This window comes from Eumetopias jubatus, unplaced genomic scaffold (genome assembly GCF_037043125.1).
Source record: "Eumetopias jubatus isolate StellerSeaLion01/CBP00866 unplaced genomic scaffold, mEumJub1_p1.0 scaffold_30, whole genome shotgun sequence".
In the NCBI taxonomy this organism is placed as follows: Eukaryota; Metazoa; Chordata; class Mammalia; order Carnivora; family Otariidae; genus Eumetopias; species Eumetopias jubatus.
The window spans coordinates 1,838,417-1,858,859 of NW_028274836.1; positions in this window are offsets into that span (position 1 = coordinate 1,838,417).

The window sequence follows — 20,443 nt, forward strand, 5'->3', positions numbered from 1 at the left end:
TCTGTGAAGTCCATTTGGTCCAGTGTGTCATTTAAAGTCTTTATTTCCTTGGTGATCTTTTGCTTAGATGATCTGTCTATTTCAGTGAAGGGGGTGTTAAAGTCCCCCACTATTATTGTATTGTTGTCGATGTGTTTCTTTGCTTTTGTTGTTAATTGGCTTATATAATTGGCTGCTCCCATGTTAGGGGTATAGATATTTACAATTGTTAGATCTTCTTGTTGGATAGACCCTTTAAGTAGGATATAATGTCCTTCCTCATCTCTTATTACAGTCTCTGGTTTAAAATCTAATTTGTCTGATATAAGGATTGCCACCCCAGCTTTCTTTTGGCGTCCATTAGCATGGTAAATGGTTTTCCACCCCCTCACTTTCATTCTGGTGGTGTTTTTCGGTCTAAAATGAGTCTCTTGCAGACAGCATATCGATGGGTCTTGTTTTTTATCCAATCTGATAGCCTGTGTCCTTTGATTGGGGGCATTTAGCCCATTTACATTCAGGGTAACTATTGAAAGATATGAATTTAGTGCCATTGGATTGCCTGTAATATGACTCTTACTGTATATTGTCTGTGTTCCTTTCTGGTTATGTTACTTTTTAGGCTCTCTCTTTACTTAGAGGACCTCTTTCAATATTACTTGTAGGGCTGGTTTGTTGTTTGTAAGTTCTTTTGTTTTGTTTGTCCTGGAATCTTTTTATCTCTCCTTCTATTTTCAATGACAGCCTAGCTAGATATAGTATTCTTGGCTGCATATTTTTCTTGTTAGTGCTCTGAAGATATCATGCCAGTCCTTTCTGGCTTGCCAGGTCTCTGTGGTTCGGTCTGTTGCCAATCTAATGTTTCTACCATTGTAGGTTACAGATCTCTTCTCCCAAGCTGCTTTTAGGATTTTCTCTTTGTCTCTGAGACTCGTAAGTTTTACTATTAAAAATGGGTCGGGGCTCCTGGGTGGGTCAGTCATTAAGCGGCTGCCTTCGGCTGAGGTCATGATCCCAGAGTCCTGGGATCGAGTCCCATATCGGGCTCCCTGCTCAGCGGGAAGCCTGCTTCTCCTTCTCCCACTGCCCCTGCTTGTGTCCCTGCTCTCGCTGTCTCTGTCTCTGTCGAATAAATAAATAAAATCTTTAAAAAAATGGGTCCGGGTGTTGACCCATTTTTATTGAATTTGAGTGGGGTTCTCTGTGCCTCCTGGATTTTGATGCCTTTTTCTTTCCCCAAATTAGGGAAGTTTTCTGCTATAATTTGCTGCAATATACCTTCTGCCCCTCTCTCTCTTTCTTCTTCTTCTGGGATACCAGTTATTCGAATATTGTTTCATCTTATGGTATCACTTATCTCTCAAATTCTGCCCTCGTGATCCAGTAGTTGTTTATCTCTCCTTTTCTCAGCTTGTTTATTTTCCATCATTTGGTCTTCTATGTCACTAATTCTCTCTTCTGCCTCATTATCCTAGCCGTTAGAGACTCCATTTTTTATTGCACCTCATTAATAGCCTTTTTGATTTCAACTTGGTTAGATTTTAGTTCTTTTATTTCTCCAGAAAGGGTTTCTCTAATAACTTCCATGCTTTTTTCAAGCCCAGCTAGTATTTTTAAAATTGTCATTCTGAACTCTAGTTCCAACATCGTACTAATGTCCATATTGATTAGGTCCCTGGTAGTCGGTACTGCCTCTTGTTCTTTTTTCTGAGGTGATTTTTTCCATCTTGTCATTTTGTCTAGCAGAGAATAGATGAATGAGAGAACAAAATGCTAACAGAATAACAATGACCCAAGAAGAATATACATTAAACAAATCAGAAGAGACCTGAAACTGGGCAAAAAGAAAGGAAAAGAAATTAAAAAAAAAAAAAGGAAAAAGAAAAGATAAAAAATAAACATACAAAAACAGAATATGATCAAATATGATCAGAAGAAAGTGCCTCCCAAAATTTTAAAGAAAGGAAAGCTTATATATGTACAAAAATAAGGGTAAATATGCTGAAGGAATGGAATGACTGTAAAGATGAAAAATATAAAGGATTTTATAAAAGGAATTGGGAAGAAGTTGTTTGAAAAAAGAAAGAAGAGGATTTAAAAAAAGGGAGAGAATGTGATCAGGCAGGAGACTAGAACAAAGCCATACACTAGCGATTTAGGGTATATTTTGGTCTGTTAGAAGAAACTGTATCCCAGAATTTTAAAGAGAGAATGACTTTTATATATATATATATATATATATATATATATATATATATACACACACACATACCAAAAATAAGGTTAACTACTATGAAGGGATAGAATATGACCCTAAAAATGAAAAATAAAAAGATTTTTTTTAAAAAAAGGGATTGATAAGATGTTGATTGAAAAAGGGAAAAAGAAAAATTCAAAAAAAAGAAAAAGAAAAAAAGAAAATTAAAAAAAATAACTTTGAAAAAGTAAAAAATCATGGGAAAAAAGCCATGAATTCTAGGTGCAGTATTCTCCTAGTGCTGGAGATCTGCCATTCTCATTGATCGGTAAACTTGGCCTTGGCTGGCTGTTCTTGCTGATCTTCTGGGGGAGGGGCCTGTTGCCGTGGTTCCCAAGTGTCTTTGCTGGAGGCAGAACTGCCCTGCCCTTGCCGGTTTGGGCTAAGTAATCTACTCGGGTTTGCTCTCGGGAGCTTTTGTTCCCTGCAAGCTCTCAGTACAGCTTTGGAGGATGAGAGTGAAAATGGCGGCCTCCCAATCTCCACCCCAGAAGGACTGAGAACCTGGGGCCCCACTCCTCAGTGAGCCCCCAGAGAAAAGCAGTCAATCACTCCTATCTCCTGGTCTCTGGCCTCACTCTGTGCTCACCCGGCCTGTGACCAAGCGTAGCGTTTCTATCTCTGGCACATGACCCCGTGTGGAGTCTCCAAACCCAGCAGATTCCTGCATTGTGCTCCTGCGCTGCTCCTCCTGGGGGAGGAAGGGGAGTCTCCCCGCAACTGCCACTTGTTAGGTCCCTGCTGAAGGAGGAGCGGCCCAACTGTGCTGTGGATCACATTTTATGGCAACCCTGAGCTGAGAGCCCACTCCTTGGCTCCATCTCTGCAGCCAGCTTCCCCGCTCCAATACCTGGGAACTCTGCTGCACTCAGGCACCCCTGGTCTTTCTGTGACCCCGAGGGTCCTGAGACCACACTGTCCCGCGAGGGTTCCACCCCCCGCTTAGCCACTGCAGCGACGTCCCTCAGCAGAGGTGACTTCTAAAAGTTCTGATTTTGTGCTCCGCTGCTCTATCACTTTCTAGTAGGGGCTGACGGAGGCCCCCTCCCCTGCCGTCTATCCTCCCAAATATCACCTCGGATTCACTTCTCTGCACGTCCTACCTTCCAGAAAGTGGTCGCTTTTCTGTTCAGAGAGCTGTTGCTATTCTTCTCTTTGATCTCTTGTTGAGTTCGTAGGTGTTCAGAATGTTTTGATCCCTATCTAGCTGAATTCCTGTGACTAGATGAAATTTAGGTCTCCTACTCCTCTGCCATCTTGCTCCTCCTCTCAGTAACATACTGTTTTTATTCCTGAATCTTTGCAGTTTAGTTTGAAGTCAGGAAGTGTGGTAACTATGGCTTTGTTCTTTTTTCCTCAGGAAGGACATTTTAACAATATAAATTCTTCTGATCCATGAACAGAGGATGTCTTTCCATTTGTTTGTCTTTGCATTTCTTTGATTTCTTTCAGCAAAGTCTTCTAGGTCAGTGTACAGGACTTTCACATCCTTGGCTAAATTTATTCCTAATATTTTATTGTTTTTGATGCTATTGTGAATGGGGTAGTTTTCTTTATTTCTTTTTCAGACGTTTCATTCCTAGTGTATAGGAATGTAAATGATTTCCATAAGTTGATTCTGTATCCTGCAACTTGACTGACCTCTAACAGCCTTTTAGATTTTCTATATACCAAATCGTATTATCTGCTAACAGTGACAGATTCACTTCTTCCTTCCTGATTTGGATGCCTGTTATTTCTTTGTCTTGCCTGATCGCTTTGGCAAGGACTTCTAATACCAAACTGAATAAGAGTGGTGTGTGTGGGCATCCACATCTTGTTCCTGCTCCTTGAGGAAAAGCTTTCAATTTTTCACCAGCGAGTATATTGTTAGCCATGGGCTCATAATGTATGGCCTCTAATACATTGAGGTACGTTCTTTCTATACCGGATCTGCTAAGGGTTTTTATTAAATGATGTATTTTGTCAAGTGCTTTTTCTGCATCTATTCAGATGATCATGTGATTTTTTTCCTTTCATTTTATTAATGTGATGTATCACATTTATTGATTTGTGTATGTTTAATGATCCTTGCATTTCAGGGATAAATCCTACTTGCTCATGATGTATAATCCTTTTTATGTGTTCTTGAATTCAGTTTGCTAATATGTTGTTGAGAGTTTTTGCATCTGGATTCATCAGAGTTATTGGTCTGTAGGTTTCTTTTCTTGTGGAGTCCTTCTCTGGCTTTGGTATCAGGGCAATGACAGCCTCATAAGGTTATTTTGGAAGTATTCCCTCCTCCTCAATTTTTTGGAAGAGTTTGAGAAGAACTGGGGTTAATTCTTCTTTCACAGTCTGGTAGAATCTCCAGTGAAGCTGTCTGGTCCTGGGGGAGGTTTCTGTGTTGGGAGGTTTTTGATTCCTGATTCAATCTCTTTAGTCTCTATTGGTCTGTTCAGATTTTTTATTTCTTCCTGATTCAGTTTGGTAGGTTGCTTGTTTCTAGGAATGGATCTGTTTATTCTAAGTTATCTGAGTTTTTGGCTTGTAATTGTTTAGTTTCACAATCCCCCTTTTCTGCAGTCTCAGTTGTAATGTCTTTTGTTTTCTTTTTTTAAAAAAATATTTTATTTATTTATTTGAGAGAGAGAGAGAGAGAGCACAAGCAGGGGGAGGAACAGGAGGAGAGGGAGAGAGACAAGCAGATTTTGTGCTGAACAGGGAACCTGACGTGGGACTCGATCCCAGGACCACGGGATCATGACTTGGGCTGAAGGCAGACGCTTAACTGACTGAGCCACCCAAGCGCCCCTAATGTCTCCTTTTTCACTATTTTTATTTTATTTGAGTCTTTTTTTTAAAGATTTTATTTATTTATTTGACAGAGAAAGACATAGAGAGAGCAGGAATACAAGCAGGGGGAGTGGGAGAGGGAGAAGCAGGCTTCCCGCAGAGCAGGGAGCCCAATGTGGGACTCGATCCCAGGACCCTGGGATCATGACCTGAGCCGAAGGCAGACGCTTAATGACGGAGTCACCCAGGCGCCCTTATTTGAGTCTTTTTGTTTTTTTTTTCTTAGTCTAACTAAAGGTTTATTGATTTTGTTTATCTTATTCATAGAACCATTTCTCAGTTTCATCAATGCTTTCTGTTTTGTTTTTTTTTTTAATCATTCCCATTTCATTTATTTCTGCTTTGGGCTTTATCGTTTCCTTCCTTCTGCTGCCTTTGGCCTTAATTTGTTGTTGTTGTTGTTGTTTTTCTAGTTCCTTGAGATGTAAATTTAGGTTGCTTATTTGAGGTCTTTCCAATTTCTTAATATACACCCTTATCACTTTAAACTATCAGTTCTGCTTTTGCTGCCTTCTGTAAGTTTTGAAATGTCTTTTCATTTTCGTTTATTTTGAGATAATTTTTTATTTCCTTTTTGATTTCTTCACTGACCCATTGATAGTTCGGAAGTGTGTTGTTTAGTATCCACATATTAGTGGATTTTCCAGCTTTCCTTTTACTGATTTCTATTTCCATACCATTGTGGTCAGAAAAGACAGTGGGTATGATTTCAGTCTTGTTAAATGAGCTAAGAGTTGTTGTGTGCTATGGTGCAGTCCTTTCTGGAGAAAGTCCCATGTGCACTTGAGGAGAATGCCTGTGTTGCTGCTGTTGGTTCTCGTGGGTTTTTTTTATTTTTTTATTTTTTTTTAAATTTTTTATCGTTATGTTAATCACCATATATTACATCATTAGTTTTTGATGTAGTGTTCCATGATTCATTGTTTGTTCATAACACCCAGTGCTCCATGCAGAATGTGCCCTCTTTAATACCCATCACCAGGCTAACCCATCCCCCTACCCTCCTCCCCTCTAGAACCCTCAGTTTGTTTTTCAGAGTCCATCATCTCTCCTGGTTCCTCTCACCCTCTGACTTACTCCCCTTCATTCTTCCACTCCTGTTATCTTCTTCTTTTTCTTAAAATATGTTGCGTTATTTGTTTCAGAAGTACAGATCTGTGATTCAACAGTCTTGCACAATTCACAGCGCTCACCATAGCACATACCCTCCCCAATGTCTATCACCCAGCCACCCTATCCCTCCCACCCCCAACCACTCCAGTAACACTCAGTTTGTTTCCTGAGATTAAGAATTCCTCATATCAGTGAGGTCATATGATACATGTCTTTCTCTGATTGACTTATTTCACTCAGCATAACACCCTCCAGTTGCATTCTCGTCGTTGTAAATGGCAAGATCTCATTCCTTTTGATGGCTGCATAATATTCCATTGTGTATATATACCACATCTTCTTTATCCATTCATCGGTTGATGGACATCTTGGCTCTTTCCACAGTTTGGCTACTGTGGACATTGCTGCTATAAACATTGGGGTGCACGTACCCCTCGGGTCCCTACATTTGTATCTTTGTGGTAAATACCCAGTAGTGCAATTGCTGGATCGAATTGTAGCTCTAATTTCAACTGTTTGAGGAACCTCCATACTGTTTTCCAGAGGGGTTGCACCAGCTTGCATTCCCACCAACAGTGTAGGAGGGTTCCCCTTTCTCCACATCCCCGCCAACATCTGTCGTTCCCTGACTTGTTAATTTTAGCCATTCTGACGGGTGTGAGGTGGTATCTCATTGAGGTTTTGATTTGGATTTCCCTGATGCCGAGTGATGTTGAGCACTTTTTCCTGTGCCTGTTGGCCATTTGGATGTCTTCTTTGGAGAAATGTCTGTTCATGTCTTCTGCCCATTTCTTGATTGGATCATTTGTTCTTTTCGTGTTGAGTTTGATAAGTTCTTTATAGATTTTGGATACTAGCCCTTTATCTGATAAGTCATTTGCAAATATTTTCTCCCATTCTGTCGGTTGTCTTTTGGTTTTGTGGACTGTTTCTTTTGCTGTGGAAAAGCTTTTTATCTTGATGCAGTCCCAATAGTTCATTTTTGCCCTGGCTTCCCGTGCCTTTGGCGATGTGTCTAGGAAGAAGTTGCTGCGGCTGAGGTTGAAGAGGTTGCTACCTGTGTTCTCCTTTCGGGTTTTGATGGACTCCTGTCTCACGTTTAGGTCTTTCAACCATTTGGAGTCTATTTTTGTGTGTTGTGTAAGGAAATGGTCCAGTTTCATTCTTCTGCATGTGGCTGTCCAATTTTCCCAACACCATTTGTTGAAGAGACTGTCTTTTTTCCATTGGACATTCTTTCCTGCTTTGTCAAAGATGAGTTGACCATAGAGTTGAGGGTTCATTTCTGGGCTGTCAATTCTGTTCCATTGATCTATGTGTCTGTTTTTGTGCCAGTACCATATTGTCTTGATGATGACAGCTTTGTAATAGAGCTGGAAGTCCGGATGATGCCGCCAGCTTTGCTTTTCTTTTTCAATATTCCTGTGGCTATTCGGGGTCTCTTCTGGTTCCATACAAATTTTAGGATTATTGGTTCCATTTCTTTGAAAAAAGTGGCTGGTATTTTGATGGGGATTGCATTGAATGTGTAGATTGCTCTAGGTAGCATTGACATCTTCACAATGTTGGTTCTCCCAATCTATGAACATGGAACGGTTTTTCCATTTCTTTGTGTCTTCTTCAATTTCTTTCCTGAGTATTTTATAGTTTTCTGAGTACAGATCCTTTGCCTCTTTGGTTAAATTTATTCCTAGTTATCTTATGGTTTTGGGTGCAATTGCAAATGGGATCGACTCCTTGATTTGTCTCTCTTCTGTCTTGTTGTTGGTGTATAGGAATGCCACTGATTTATGTGCATTGATTTTATAGCCTGCTACATGACTGAATTCCTGTATGAGTTCTAGCAGTTTTGGGGTGGAGTCTTTTGGGTTTTCCACATACAGTATCATATCATCTGCAAAGAATGAGAGTTTGACTTCCTCTTTGCCGATTTGGATGCCTTTGATTTCTTTTTGTTGTCTGATTGCCGTGGCTAGGGCTTCTAATACTATGTTGAATAGCAGTGGTGAGAGTGGACATCCCTGCCGCGTTCCTGACCTTAGAGGAAAAGCTCTCAGCCTTTCCCCATTGAGAATGATATTCGCTGTAGGTTTTTCATAGATGGATTTTATGATATTGAGGTATGTGCCCTCTATCCCTATACTCTGAAGAGTTTTGATCAAGAAAGGATGCTGTACTTTGTCAAATGCTTTCTCTGCATCTATTGAGAGGATCATATGATTCTTGTTCTTTCTTTTGTCAATGTATTGTATCACGTTGATTGATTTGCGGATGTTGAACCAACCTTGCAGCCCAGGGATAAATCCCACTTGGTCGTGGTGAATAATCCTTTTAATGTACTGTTGGATCCTATTAGCTAGTACTTTGGTGAGAATTTTTGCATCCATGTTCATCAAGGATATTGGTCTGTAATTCTCCTTTTTGATGGGGTCTTTGTCTGGTTTTGGGATCAAGGTAATGATGGCCTCATAAAATGAGTTCGGAAGTTTTCCTTCCATTTCTATTTTTGGAAACAGTTTCAGGAGAATAGGTATTAATTCTTCTTTAAATGTCTGATAGAATTCCCCTGGGAAGCCATCTGGCCCTGGGCTTTTGTTTTTTGGGAGATTTTTGATGACTGCTTCAATTTCCTTAGTGGTTATAGGTCTATTCAGGTTTTCTATTTCTTCCTGGTTCAATTTTGGTAGTTGATACATCTCTAGGAATGCACCTATTTCTTCCAGGTTATCTAATTTGCTGGCATAGAGTTGCTCATAATATGTTCTTATAATTGTTTGTATGTCTTTGGTGTTGGTTGTGGTCTCTCCTCTTTCATTCATGATTTTGTTGATTTGGGTCATTTCTCTTTTCTTTTTGATCAGTCTGGCCAGGGGTTTATCAATCTTGTTAATTCTTTTAAAGAACCAGCTCCTAGTTCCGTTGATCTGTTCTACTGTTGTTTTGGTTTCTAGTTCACTGATTTCTGCTCTGATCTTTATTATTTCTCTTCTCCTGCTGGGTTTAGGCTTTATTTGCTGTTCTTTCTCTAGCTCCTTTATGTGTAGAGTTAGGTTGTGTATTTGAGAACTTTCTTGTTTCTTGAGAAAGGCTTGTATTGCTATATACTTTCCTCTCAGGACTGCCTTTGCTGTAAGATTTATCTATTTATTTTAGAGAGAGAGCACAAGTGGGAGGGGCAGAGGGAGAGAATCCTCAGCAGACTCCCCTCTGAGCACAGAGCCTGACGAGGTGGTCAAATCCACGACCCTGAGATCACGAACTGAGCCCAAACCAAGAGTCGGACGCCCAACCAACTGCACCACCCAGGCGCCCCAGAAGAATTCTAAGTAGTATATGTACATACTACACCTCGCAGCAGCTGACACTTCATCAACACCACCCCCAAGTGTGTGCTAAACAGAGCAACTCAATTTCAAAGAATAAAGAATGGAGAGGGAACTGTGAATAAACCTGGAAAACACTACCCTGCCCAAGGGACCAAGGTTTAGTTTCACCCCTGATGTCATGTGTACACCATGGACTCCCCCATAGGAGTGAGGAGAAGGGTACTTCAACTCCATGGAATTCTTTGTAAAATTCATAATCCCAATAACCATGAGAAAAACATAAAACAATTCAAATTGAGGGACATTCCTCAAAACATCTAATCTGTATTCCTCAAAACTGTCAAGGCCATATAAAAGCAAAGCAACACTGAGCAACTATCACAGAGCACAAGACACTAACGAGACCTGAAACATAGAAGCAATGTGGTACCCTGGATCGGACCTTGGAACAGGAAAATGACGATAATGGAAAAACTGGAAAAATATGAATAAAGTCTGGAGTTTAGCTAATAATAATGTGCAAGTGTTGATTTCTTAATTTTGACATACATACCGTGGTAATGTAAGATTTTAACGACAGGGGAACCTATCAACTGTCGAACCCAGGGGAACCTATCAACTGTATCAACCCAGTTGAAACTGGGTGAAGGGCATGTGGGAACTCTGTACCACTTTTCAACTTTACTGTAAATCTAAAATTGTGAAATAAAAGTTTATTTAGAAAAAGAAGTCAGTATAATTCACCAGATTAACAAAGTAAAACAGAAAAACTCTATGACCACTTAAATAGATGCAGAAAAAGTTTCTGACAAAATCCAACATTCATTCTTGATATTGAAAAGATAAATAAAAATTTCCTAGCAAAGTAGGGGTAGAAGGGAACATCCTCAACCTAATAAAGGATATCTGTGAAGAAAAATCTTGCTCAACACTTAACTTCACTACTAACATCATCCTTAAGGATGAAAGGCTTAATTATATGCCCTTCAGATCAGACACAAGACAAGTATTCCACTCTCAACCCTGCAGTCACCATTGCTCTGAAGGTCTGGCCAATGCAAGAAGGCAGGAAGGAAAAGAGGAAGGAAGAAGGCAGATGGGCATCCAGTTTGGGAAAAAATTATATAAAACCCTCTTATTCACAGATGACTTGCTTTTCTATGTAGAAACCCAAAGGAATCTACAAAAAGCCTGCTAGAGATGGTAAACAGACAAAGGAAAAGATGCTCAATATCACTAATGACCAGGGAAATGCAAATCAAAACCATAGTGAAATGTCACCTCACACCTGTACGAATAGTTAAAATCAGAAAGACAAGAAATAACAAGTTTTCACAAGGATAGGGAGAAAAGGGAACCTTTGTGCACTGTTGGTGGGAATGTAAATTGGTATACTGTGGAAACCAGTACAGACTTTCCTCAAAAAATTAGAAATAACATGTGATCCAGTAATTCCACTACTGGGTATTTACCTGAAGAAAACAAAAAATATATGCCCCCCATGTTTATTGCAGCTTTATTTACAATAGCCAGGATATGGAAGCACCACAAGTGTCCACTTACTGATGAATGGATAAAGACGTGGTGTATAAACACAATGGAATGTTATTCTGCCATAAAAAGTACTGGGATCTTGACATCTGTGACAACATGGATGGATGTAGAGGGTATTATGCTAAGTGAAATAAGTCAGAGAAAGACAAATAACATATGATGTCACTTACATGTGGAGTCTAAAAACAAAAGGCAGAAACAGACCCATAAATACAGAGAGCGAACTGATGGCTGCCAGAGGGGTGGGGGTAGGGGGCAGGGCAAAATGAGTGAAGAGAAGTGGGAGATACAGGCTTCCAGTTATGGGATAAGTAAGTCATGGGGATGAAAGGTACAGCACAGCGAATACAGTCAGTGATACTGTGATAGTATCACATGGCGACAGGTGGCAGCTACACTTGTGATGAGCACAACATACAGACTTGTCGAATCACTATGTTGTCCACCTGAAACTAACATAACATTGTGTCAACGATACTTCAATAAAAAAAGCCTGCTAGAGGGACACCTGGGAGGCTCAGTTGGTTAAGCGTCCCACTCTTGATCTCAGCTCAGGTCTTGATCTCAGGGTCATGAGTTCAAGCCCCACATTGGGCTCCATGCTAAGCATGGAGCCTACTTAAAAAAAAAAAAAAAAGTCTGCTAGAATCAATAAGTGAGTTCACCAAGTTTTCAGGATGCATAATTAATACACAGAAAATAATTATATCTCTATATACTAGCAATGAATAATTGAAAATTGAAATTAAATAACATTTATAATAATATCAAAAGATGAAATCCTTAGGAATAATTTTAACAAAATATTGACAAAAGACCTGCACACTTAGACTAAAACATTGCCAAGGGAAATTAAACAAGTTTTAAATAGATTTTGTTGGAAAGATACACTGCGTTAATAGTTCAGAGGACTCGATATTGTTGAGATGTCATGTCTCCTCAAATTGATCTGTAGAATTGGGGCTCCTGGCTGGCTCAGTCAGTAGAGCGTGTGACTCTTGACCTTGGGGTAGTATGTTCGAGCCCCATGTTGATTACTTAAAATAAAAAAAAATCTTTTTTTAAAAAAAATGATCTATAGATTCAACATAATCACAATAAAAATTCCAGCAGGATTTGTTTTATAAATCAATAAGATGATTCTAAAATTCACATGGAAATGCTAAGGACCTAAAATAGCCAAAACGGCTTTGAAAAAAATTTTGAAAGATGCACACTACCTAATTTCAAGACCTCTTGTAAGCTGTACATAGTAAGTGTGGTAATAGTGTCAAGTAAACTTGTTCAAAGGAACAAAACAGAGCTCAAAAGTAGAACCATACATATGCGGACAACTGATTTTCTTCAGAGATATGAAGCCACAGTAGAGAAAGAAGAGTCTTTTCAACAACTAGATATACACATACAAAAAAATGAGCATCAATCCATAGTTTACCATAAACAAAAATTAACTCAAAGGGACCATAGACCTAAATGTGAAACCTAAGACTCTAAAACTTCTAGAAGAAAACATCAAAGAAAATCTTTGAGACCTTAAGTTAAGCAAAAATTTCTTAGATACGACACCAAAAGAATGATCTACAAAAGAACACATTAATTGAACTTAATCAAAATTTAAAAAGACACTATTTAGAGAATTTAAAAAAGCCACAGACTGGGAGAAAATATTTACAAAGCATATATCTGATAGAGGACTTATTTTCGGTATATAAAAAGAACTCTCAAAACTCTAAAATAAAAAGACAATGAAAAATTTTAAAACGGCAAAAGATTTGAACAGACCACCAGAGAAGATATGTCAATGGCAGTCGGCACATGAAAATATGCTTAACATCACTAGCCTTTAGGGAAATGCACATGGAAACCACAGGATTTCCAGGTTGGTGAGCTCATGGCAGTGCTGGGAGGGTGGGGGTCTTGAGAGAACGTGAAGCTCCACAGCCATTCCCCCACATACTTTGCCCTATTCATCTCTTCCATCTCTCTCTTCCTGGATTGTATCCTTTTAACTAAACAACTAAACAATCCCCAAACAAAAGAGCAAATTGTCTATGGTTAAATGCCCAAAGCCTGAAGAAGGAGACTCAGTGCTGGAACTTTCTGTGAGACTGGCAGAGACGACAATGCCCAGACAGTGCTAGCCACAGATCCTGATGGCAGCGACCACTTCGGGAGACTGGCCACGGGAACGCTGTCACGTCAGCAGCTTGGCTAGGGAATGGACATCGGACTGGATGGTCAGGGAGGTCTCTGGTGCAACCTGATGACTGCAGCAAGATACAAGGAGAGAGTAAGCCCTAGGAGTTCTTATCCCACCGAAAACACGTCTCTCCTTTCTTTTCTTTTCTTTTCTTTTTATTGTATCCATACTGAGAAGATGGACGTTGGCTGAACCTACTGTGGTGATCATTTCACGATCGATGTCAATCAAACCACCCTGCTGCACACCTTAAACTTATACAGCCATGTATGTCAATTATTTCTCAATAAAACTGGAGGGGAACAGGATGGGGCGCCTGGGTGGCTCAGTCAGTTAAACGTCTACCTTCAGCTCTGGTCATGATCCCAGGGTTCCGGGATCGAGCCCCACATCCTCAGCTCCATCCTCCGGGGAAGTCTGCTTCTCCCTCTCCTTCTGCCCCTCACCCCCACCCCCATCCTGCTCTCTCTGTCTCTTGCTCTCAAATAAAATCTTAAAAAAAACCCCAAAATCTAGGGGGGGACAAATGCCTCCTGGAAAATAGGAAAGAAGTCCTTTTGCATTTGAAGAGTTGGTTGGTTTTCTGTGTGGAACTTCCCTTTGCATAATGATGAGTTGAGTACTGCCGCTGTTGTTCTGAGATGGTCTTACCTGGAAAGCATGAATGTAACATTGAAACAGCAACTGATTAAGATTTATGAAAAATATGGTTATCATATTTCAAAGATTTCTTATTTCTTGTGTTGTGATCCAACTAACATCAAAAGTGTATTTGAAAGGCTTCACAGTTTTTATTCTCCAAAGGAATATCCAAAATTGTATGGGATACTTGTTGTGTTGCATATACAGGACATTACCACTGGATATGACGGCGGCAAGCCTAATCAGAAATCAGTGCTGCCTGTGAGTAAGAACAGCCGAGTGATTACATCCCCTTCTCAAAATGGCTGTGTTGGTGGTCCTTGGACGAGCAGGACTGAACCAAAGACAAAGTCCTCTGCAGAGACGTGAGTACTCCCTGACCCAGAGATGGGAGTGACAGAGCCTTATTGGAAGAAGAATTGAAGAAGCTCATTTAAGCTCGGATTTAAAATTGGTTTGGGCCCAGTTAAGGATGAAACGATCCGGTTTTCCTTTTCGGTGTTCACGAGTCCGTCGGGACTTTGCACTGGCCTGTGAAACAGAACAACCAAGAGAACTATGCGTTGAATTCGTGTGAACATTCTCTACCTCATCTGGGCAAATATTTCCCTTTTATTTCCATTCTTTCTGGTCAGCTGACTAAACAAGTTGTATAAATTTGAAATGAAATGGTCTTGAGAAAAGTTATTCAAATTTTTCATAATCTTGAACAAAAGTCATTACATTAAAAGTATTAGAGTAACACAGTTTTTCCTTTAACAGAAACATAATACAAACATGAGTTTTCTAATTAAAGTATGATTAAGCTTAGTTCTATAGTCTTATAACTGTGTACAGTACATTTTCTAAAAAGGCATGTAAGTGTTATGTCATTGTACAGTTAGTTAAGGAAATTATTCATAAAATTGGCAAAAAAGTGGACTGTTCTCTAATCACTGTGGTAAAGTGCCATTGTTACATCATAGATATTAATTCATAAATTAGAGTATTTGAAATAGGGTATTTAGCATTTGCAGTTTATTTTCTTAAGATTTATGTATTTGAGAGAGAGAAAGCACACATGTGAGCATGGGGGGCGGGCGGCGGGGGTAAGGGCAGAGGGAGGGAGAAAATCTCAAGCAGACTCCCCACTGAGTGCAGGACCCAATGTGGGGCTCCGGGTGGGGGGGCTTGACCTCATGACCCTGAGCTCATGACCCGAGCGAAAACCAAGAGCCAGACGCTCAACCCATTGAGCCAACCAGGCGCCCTTAGCATTTGTGGTTTAAAACAGTGTTATAATATGTCCTTCAACACCTCTGCGAAAGATGCTCATGGTGTAGTATACATTTATTATATATATCTACAATTTTGATGTTCACTACACAGAAAGTAGAGTGGGAACACTCCTGGTTTTGCTCTTGTCAGATTTCTCAGTGCCTTCTCAGGGTCTGGTGTGAACTGATACAGTGTTCCTGCGTTGAGTATGAATTAATCAGTTAATTTGCAGACAGCTAAAGAAAATATTTTCAAACTACATAGGTGCTTCCTCTTTCCCTCAAATGGGTTTGCTGATTTAAGAAGAAAATCTGAGAAAGAAGCTCTGAATCTATTCAAAAGTCCAGTTTTATAAGTAGATTTAGTCCTTTATCAGATGAAGTAATGCTAATTTTACTAAGACACAAAAACAGATTTTAGGTATTAATGAATCACTAACCCTAAAGGCCAGTTTATTCTAACATTCTGTGGCCTCTGTAGAATTTGTGATCACGTGAGTTCCGTTTATCATCTTCCGTGTGGAAAAATGTTTTGGAAGTTCACTTCTGGTGGATTCTGTGGTCTTCTGAACCAGACCTCACAGAGAAGTGCTGTTTGAACTTTTTCAAGTGCACCCTGTCCTGTATAGCTCTCAGAGTGCCTGGGCGCGTGTGGCAGAGTTAGGAGGTAGCAATCACAGGCCTTGGATAGACTCACACTAAACAATTTACCTAGAGGAGGTAGCAGTGGTATTAGAGAATTTATTTCCTTTACAAAGAACAGTATAAGGTTTGAAATGATTGGAATGCTCATTAAATCTTGGTCTGTGGCAGCTGTCAGCTAACATTTGGTTAAACTCATAGGATCCAAATATAATTTCCAAATTTTTATATTTCCACTATTAATTTGTTCCTTCCTTACTTTCTTATAGATGGATCTCGCATGACCAGAGTAATAGCTAGCCAAATGCACCACTTTTCTGAATAAGGTTGTTTTCAAAGGCTTTGCACTAAAGAAGCAATGTGTAGAATGATTTGTTTTATTTGCTTTTAGGAATGTTGACTGTAATTTTGGAAATGACCTATATTTAACAAAGTGGTCTTCACAATGCTGTGTCTGTGTGTACAGTATGTACCTTTAGGGTGAGTAATAGTGTTTCAGTGACTGAGGGATGAAGTAGGGCCGCAATGATAGGACAGCCCGCTCATCTTCTCTAGAGCCACGTCACAATGACCGTACTGTATTCACGAGAGAACATTTTGACTGCTTTAATATAATGCAACACTTAAGTCATGTTCCTCAAGGAAAACTTATTGAAGTTTGGATTCTTATCTCAGAAATTAAAAAATCCAAAATTAAATTAACCAATTTTATATTCCTGGCATATACAGCCTGAGGAATCATTTGACCCTAGCCACACTCCCGAATCTGTCTGAGCATGGAATTTAGCATCTTTTTGGCACAGTGGCACACATTTGCCTAACAAAGTCAGTTCAGTGATAGCCCAACCCAGCCAGGAGAGATGCAAGGGCTGGCTGGGTAGGTCCCACCCCTGGGCTCTGCATTGTCTCTCTTCTTCTTTATGAAAATATCATGGACATGAATGAATTCTCCCTGAGCATGCAGATCAAAACTGGGGTTCTCTAGAGCTTTGGGGAGAAAGAATTAGTGGGGCAAGATAAAAGCATACATTGGAAATAAACAAACCGTGTAAAGGTCAATAAGGTGGCACATGATGCTTCTTGTGAAGAGCAAACCTATCATCACCCTAAAAGTGGAGGATGAACTGACTGTGGGCAAATGGTTGACTTGTGCTAAATTTGGGTTTTTTAAGTATCTTTTTAAAGAGTAATCTCTCCAATGTAACATGGGGCTTGAACTCAGGACCCCAAGATCAAGTGTCACACACTCTACTGACTGAGCCAGTCGCACACCATGAGGATTTTGTTTTAAAAATAAAGTGTTCTATTTGGGTGTAGTAACTTCAGCAGACAGGGAAGCTCTGGGAGTTTGGATACTTTGGAATATCTTTATATAGGATAGACCTGGCTTAATGGAGAAATTGTTCTATGACTGTTGCTATTGGTATGTCTTTCAGATGTTTTCCATTGATGTTTGTGATGCTTGAAAAATCCAAATTCTGTTTGAATGAATTTAATTTTATGCTTATTTCTACCTCCTCCTTTCCCTATGTGCCCTCCCACATTCTGCTACTGTCAAAAGTTACTGCCCTATTACCTCATGATAAATCTTAACAATATTCATTTAGAATGCTTTAAATATATATATAGACTACACTTGTGGATAAAAAACCCACACATGACATATTATTACACACCTATAAGAATGGCTAAAATTCGGGGCACCTTGGTGGCTCAGTTGGTTAAGCGACTGCCTTCAGCTCAGGTCATGATCCCCGGGTCCTGGGATCAAACCCCATGTCGGGCTCCCTTGCTCAGCGGAGAGTCTGCTTCTCCCTGTCCCTCTGCCTCTCCCCCTGCTTGTGCTCGCTTGTGCTCTCTCTCTCTCAAATAAATAAATAAAATCTTTTAAATTGTTTTTAAAGATTAAATTAAATCAAAAAGACGGAGCATACCAAGTGTTGGCAAGGAGCTGGAGGAACTAGAACTCTCAGATACTGCTGACGGGGATGTAGAGTGTTGAAACTGCCTTGAGGACACGTTTTGGCAGGTTTTAAAAGTGCTCACCATACACGTACCATATGATCCTGCGTGTAGGTACTTAGCCAGGAAATATGAAAGCATATGCCCACGCAAAAACTTGTGTACAAATGCTCATAGCTGCTTTATTTCTAATGACCTAAAACTGTAAAGTCCATCACCTGGTTAGAGAAACAAATTGTGGGGCAGTCACATAGTGGAGCGCTGGGTGGCAACAAGGACGAGACACAACGACTGTCCAGTCCACAAGGACTGGAACACACTGCCACATGGATAAACCTCAAAATGATTATGCTGAGTGAAAGAAGCTAGACCAAAAAAAAAAAAAGAGCACTCACTGTATGATTGCATTTATTATATTTTTTAAAATGCAAACAGATACACAGTGAAAGAAACAGAGCAGAAGTTGCTAGGGCCGGGAAGGGAAAGGGCTGGAGGAATTACAGAGTACCCCAAGGAAGCCTTCGGAGTGATGGACAGGTTCACTATGTTGATTGTGGTGCTGGTTTCCTGGGTGCATTCATATGTCAAAACTTACACCTGCCATATAACCCAGCCATTCCACTATCTGAATACCTACCAAAGAGAAGTACACAGGCCCAACTATAGTGACCAGAAGCAGGTCAATGATGATACTTTACCAAGAATATAGTTTCTGCAGAAAACTCCATTAGGTTAATTTCTGTTTCTTGATGAGTTTTCTACACATTAAAGAACTACCTCCCTTTTTTCCACTTCCATTTAAAATGTACTAAAATTATATTCATTGGGATCAGTTTTTTCCTTGCAAATATAAGATTTCTTATATTGGGGGTGCCTGAGTGGCTCAGTCGGTTAAACATCTGCCTTCAGCTAAGGTCATGATCTTAGGGTCCAGGGATCAAGTCCCACATCGGACTTCCTGCTCAGTGGGGAGCCTGCTTCTCCCTCTGTCTCTGCGTCTTCTCTCTGCTCATGCTCTCTCTCTTGCTATCTCTCTCTCAAATAAATAAATAAACAAATAATCTTAAAAAAAGATTTCTCACATGGATCAAATTTGCAATTAGACCTTGTGCCTACACACATCTTAGGTCTGTTATTCCCGAATGCTCAGGAGTCAGGCTTTTACCACGTGCACAGGTTTAGCCACCGTCAAATCATCTTGTTACTGTTCCTAGCAATAAAAGTCATCATGAATTCTGTTTTTTTGAAAAATACTTATCATTTGCCTAAACCATCCCACAGAGAAACAGTGAGCATATCCCTCAGTTGCCTAGATGCCCCTTGGTGCTGGCTCATTGTACAGCCTGTCCAGTTTTCCCCTGTTCTTCTTGTCTCTGTGTGGAACAATATCTGCTCCGGGACCTGTAAGCCATTTTCAGGGTTAGAGTATCCACAGGGATATGAAGGCAGATCAGAGAGTCTCACTTCACTTGTCAACAACTTCATTCATAATTTAAAAAAATGACAATTGGAACATCTATTCGTTTTGCAAAAATCAGTGAATTTGATATAAACCAGTATTGGCTTATATGTGGGGAAATGAGCACATTGAGGGAAAGCTAAAGCAGTGGGCTAGATAACACCTCCCATGAAGGAAATGTGGCACTATATCTCGTACGTACCCCTACCGCACAACGTAATTTTGAGAAGGTGAGTCCCTGTGTGCTAATACGAAAATAACTCTAATTTGATAAATGAAACAGGAAGTCAGAGTAGTATGAACAGTGACTAAATAAGAAGAGTGTTATACGTCAATCTATTCGTGGGCATGGAAAGTTTCGGAAGATACACAAGAAACCATCACTCGGATTCTGCAGGCTCTACCCAACCGATGGCCTCCCATCAGTGTTCCCTGAGCATAAGCCCTGTCTCCCCAGGAAGGAGACCCAAGTGTCAGCTACAGATGACAGGCCCAATGAGGACAGAAGGGAAAAACTAAGGACAAGGATTTGAGCATGTGAAAGGAGAGAGTGCCAGGAGAATCCGTTCTGGATCCTGGGAAGCTCTGAGGTGGAGGGATGATCTGTAAGTGGAAAGAAACCACTGGTAGTATAGCTCCTCCAAATTTGTCCCAAATCCTCCACACCCACCCCTACTCCCTAGCCTGAGCACATCTGGCCACACCATTCCCACCTGCAAGCTCAGGGTTCAGGACTGCCCAGGAAGGCTGAGGGCAGGTCCTGAGTTGCTGCCATGGCTGTTTGTGCTCTTTGGACCATGTGGCCTATGGCTTGGGGTTTGTCTCACTCTGTGACTGACATTGAGTTTTGTTCAGTGTTTAGAGGGTACCTGGTGTCTGACACCAGGGTACAAAGCTTATATACCCAGTAGGGAGATTAAGAAACTGACTTTAGAAGAGAGAGACCAAAGCCAATGAAAGGAATCATGGACATGCCAACTCTAATCTTAGTAATGTTGGCTCTCAGTGAAGGCAGATAAAATTTGGTTTTTTTATTTTATCAAATGTTAATACACTACAAAGCCATGGGCCACCCAGATCAATTTGCAAGTCCTCTTAGGTAGTCTAGGCATTCCAGGGCTCATAGGTGCACAGACGATATACACCCGAGTGCCCCTGCATAAGTATAAGGTTACCCAGCATCTCATCACAAGTTGGCTCTAGAGCCCACATCTATAA